General features: G+C 57.7%; 1 long non-coding RNA gene across 1 annotated transcript; it reads right to left on the reverse strand.

The window, feature by feature from the left end:
* Nucleotides 1-1568: 1568 nt before the first annotated feature.
* On the reverse strand, nucleotides 1569-3027 carry LOC128836545 (uncharacterized). The gene is made up of 3 exons (XR_008444802.1): nucleotides 2948-3027; nucleotides 2419-2562; nucleotides 1569-1898 (listed from the first exon to the last, which is right to left on the reverse strand). It is a non-coding gene; the product is annotated as an uncharacterized LOC128836545 (long non-coding RNA).
* Nucleotides 3028-3948: the final 921 nt, after the last annotated feature.

The following is a 3948-nucleotide window of genomic DNA, read 5'->3' on the forward strand; positions in this document are numbered from 1 at the left end:
AACACCACACAAAGGGATCTGTTTGTTGAGCTGCATAAAGCCCTGCACTGATTCTCAGAGAGGATTCCCCCGAGCAGTTGGGGGAGGCAGGACCTTATTCCTTACTTCTCGTGACAGGGCCATGTGAGAGCTTGTAGGAAGCCAGAGGCAGCTTTCTAGAGGGTTAATTCAGAAAGTCCCTGTGGAACCTAGGGTCTGCGGCCTACGGCAGGAAGGAGCCAGGTGGTGGTTGGAGAGACTCTAGGAGGAATGCTATCGGATGGTGCTCTGATCTTCTCTTCACTCTGCTTCTTCCCACCATTAGGGTAAGTCCATCACCTTCTCCTTACTGCCTGTGGGCTGGAAAGCAGAGATGGCAGGAGAGAGGTTGCCCATTCAGCCCACGCACAGGGGGATCCATTGCAGCTCATGTCCTCCTGCTTGTCCCAGCCCAGAGCTATGCCTGTCACCGAGCCTGGACTCGGTGATTGCATTAGTCGCCAACAGGGGAGTGTGGTAGGCGAGGACACAACATGTCTACAAAACTTTTTTTGGACTGCTGAGGTGGGGGGAGAGGCCAGATTCCATCTGGCACTTTAGGACTCTGAGGACGCTCTGGGATCTGGAGAGAGGTCTCTGGAGCCTCGGGAGGTGCAGGTTTGGAGACATGTGGCGCCTACCTAGTCCAAAGTAACCTGCCGTGCTCTCCCCCCTCCCCCCAAGAGCCAGGGTAACAGGCAACACTGCCCCTAGTTCCTTGGCCGCATGTACTGTGTGCTTTTTCTGGTGGCTCGTCCAGAAAAGGAGGACAAGAGCTCACTATTGCTACCATCTGAGGGAGTTGCTGGGTTGAGATCAGCTGGTAGGAGGAGGTAATTGCCCCAGAGTCTGGGACTTCAAGCCCCTAGATTGACCTCTTACCTTTAAAATAGCTGTGTATGGGGGCGGGGGGGTGTCTATAAAGTTAAGCCTGATAGTAAAGAGACCCCTTTTCAACCCTTCACCACACAAGAGAGCCAACAGCATTTGTCATTAACTATTTATTTCTCCTCTCCTGGCTCCCAAACTGCTTCTCCTCCCTACTGCCGCCAGCCACCTTCGAGTTCTCCCTCTTCTCTCCCCGGCTCTGCTCACTTGAGTGCAGCAGCTCAGCGGATGGTCCAGCTTTACTCTTTCACTTCCACTCTTCTTCCCTTCTTTGGGTGGCTGCATTCGCCATTGAGCAGGCTGATGGAAATCCCTGAGTGCTCGGCCTAGGCCAGGGGTCTCCAACACGCGGCCTGCGGGGCTATTTCTCTAGGTAAGCGGCTCTAGGCCACAGGCCAATGCCATCCTGCACCCCACCCCCCTGCCTAGAGCCCCTACTGCACCCCAACCCCCTACCTCACCTCTCCCTCCCCATGCCAAGCCCCCTGCCTGCACCCCAACCCTCTGCCACACCTCGCATTCCCGCCTGCACCCCACATCCCAACCCCCTGCCCTGAGCCCCCTGCCTGCACCCCAACCCCCTGCTGCACCCCATACCCCAACCCCCTGCCCAGAGCCCCCTACTGCACCCACTGCCTCACCCCTCCAACTCCCGCCCTGAGCCCCTGCCACACTCCTCCAGCCCCCTCTGGGGGCAGGGCTGGGGGCAGCGAGGGGGGGTGTCAGTGATGTGGCCCTCGGGCCAATGAGCTAGTCCTCATGCAGCCCTCGTGGTCATGTGAGTTTGAGACCCCTGGTCTAGGCTCACAGGCCCAGCAGCTAAAGCCAAGCCCCACTGAGAGCAGCGGGAGATTAGCCTGGATTGGCAGGAGTGGAGGCTTGGCCCATGGGGACCCAGGCACTGCGGCTGCTGCCATCTTCATGGTGAATCTTCCAACGCCTCGCCAAAGGGCTCTTCCCCATTCTGCAAACTGGCCTCACGGGCCGACTGTCTAGGAGAACAGAAACCCTTTGTTAGAGCCTGAGAGGCTCTTGTCATGGCTCCCTGAGGGTCACAGTCAAACACCTGCGAGTCTCTAGGAGGCCCTCAAGCAGTTCCCTGCTCAGGCACTTGGCACCCACTAGCAATGGTCTCGGACAGCGGCATTGCCAAGGGGAGCTCAGCAGATGGTCTCTTCTATGGCTTCCTGAGTGGGAGGGAGGTTAGGCCTTAAAAGACAAGACCAGAGTCAGGGCTCCTGGGTTCTCTGACTTTGGAAGTGGCTGGAGTCTAGTGGTTGGAGCTGGACTGGTCAGGGACGTCGTGTGTGACCTTGCAGCCAGTTGCTTTCTATCCCTATGCCCCAGCGAACAGGGATAATACTGACCCCCCCCCCCCCCTCAGAGGGGCTGGCAGGGGTCACCAGCGTCATGACTCAAGTTGGAATGAGTTGTGCTCTTCGTAGTGAAGGGCCCAGATTCAGTCCCCATGGATGCCCAGGGTGGCTGTATTGTGGCCATGGTTTGACTCACCTAGCATTACAGGATGTTTAGCCCAGTCCTGGCCAGGCGTGGTGCATCTGCTCCTGGCCCTCTCATCACACACAAGAACATGGCCCACCAAGGACAATCCATCAGCTCCCATCTGGGGTTCAGCTTCAGGATGGATGGGGAGCCCTAGCCGGACCATAGAAAGACAGGGGGGTGTTCTTTGGTGGAAACTGCTGGACCTCCACCCCCACGCTAAGGGCTTCAAAAGTGGTGCCTGACCCCAGGTAAACAAAGTAGCTGAGCTGAGGCCAGGGTGGGACTGATCCTAAGAAAAGAGCAGATTTCTCCTCGGCTCTAGGGAGATTCCCCTAGGAAAAGCAGCTGGAGTGGGGCGATACAAGCACTACCCCTCAGCCCTTGAATAGCGGGCAACTGGGACTTTGGGAGCCAAGGGACTGGTGTATCTTGCTGGAGATCAGAAAGGGGCATTGGAGAAATTGTACAAAAGTGAACATCACGGCTGGGTCAAGGGCAGCCAGACCTACTGGTCAGAGCCAGAGTCCACACTCACATGACAGGAGTGGAGAGTCAGCCGGGTCAGGGTACTGGAAGATCAGCAGCAAAAGACAAACGTGCTATCACCACCACAACTCAGATGCCAGGAAATCAAGCCAGGGGAGCGGCAGCAGAACCAGGCAGCGCATGGTCCAGAACCGGGAGCAGGCCTGGTGTTCAGTCAGCTTCGTGTTCCTGCTGCTGTCGTACGCAGGGCCAGGGGGCCAGTGAGCTTTCCTGGGACTCCTCCAATAGGACCTCAGGAGTGGAGCCTCAAACTGGGGCTGAACTTCATGGGTCCGAGGGAAGCAATTTTCAGCAGGCTTCGAGGTGGAGGGTTGGAGCGTGGCTGCTCCCATGAACCCTGCAGACCCGGGTTGGAGACCCCAGGGTTGTGACAGTGAGCGATCTCTCCCCACTCAAACCTCCTGCAGCAAGCAACAGTCTCCAGGATCCTGGACACAGCCTCTGAGAATAAAAGGAGGATATCATGAGGAGAAATAGGGCTCTGTACCAGGGCTGGGATCCAGGGGCCAGGAAAGCTCCCAGGCAGGCTATGCATCGGGGATGCCATTTCTCCCCCAAGCGACCCACATGCCCCAAGCAGTAAATGGCTCTTACCTCCATGAGGGACTGGGGTCTTCCATCTAAGCCTCTTTGAGAGCCGGCATTGCTGGGATGAGGTGACCTGTCCCCACTGCTCCCTGACGTGACTCAGCTACAAGAAGCGCCCGTCTGGGAGGCTGTGCCAGATCCCAGGGCCTGGAAGACAGCTGGAAGGAAGCTCCTATTCCTGTCACACCCAGAGACCCCATAGAAGGGCCAAGTGGAGAATAAAGGGCAGGAGGTGAAGCTAGCCCTGAGCCTCTGTCCCACCCCCACCTCCTCAAAAGTGGAGCTTTCCGAGCTCCAGTGGGGCTGTGGCCCTGACACAAGGGCTTTTCTGGACCATATGGGGCAGGGAGAGCTCTGCCTGGGCGCAGCGGGAATGAGCGGGGGTAGACCAAGGAAAGGGGG

This window comes from Malaclemys terrapin, chromosome 4 (genome assembly GCF_027887155.1).
Source record: "Malaclemys terrapin pileata isolate rMalTer1 chromosome 4, rMalTer1.hap1, whole genome shotgun sequence".
Taxonomy (NCBI): Eukaryota; Metazoa; Chordata; order Testudines; family Emydidae; genus Malaclemys; species Malaclemys terrapin.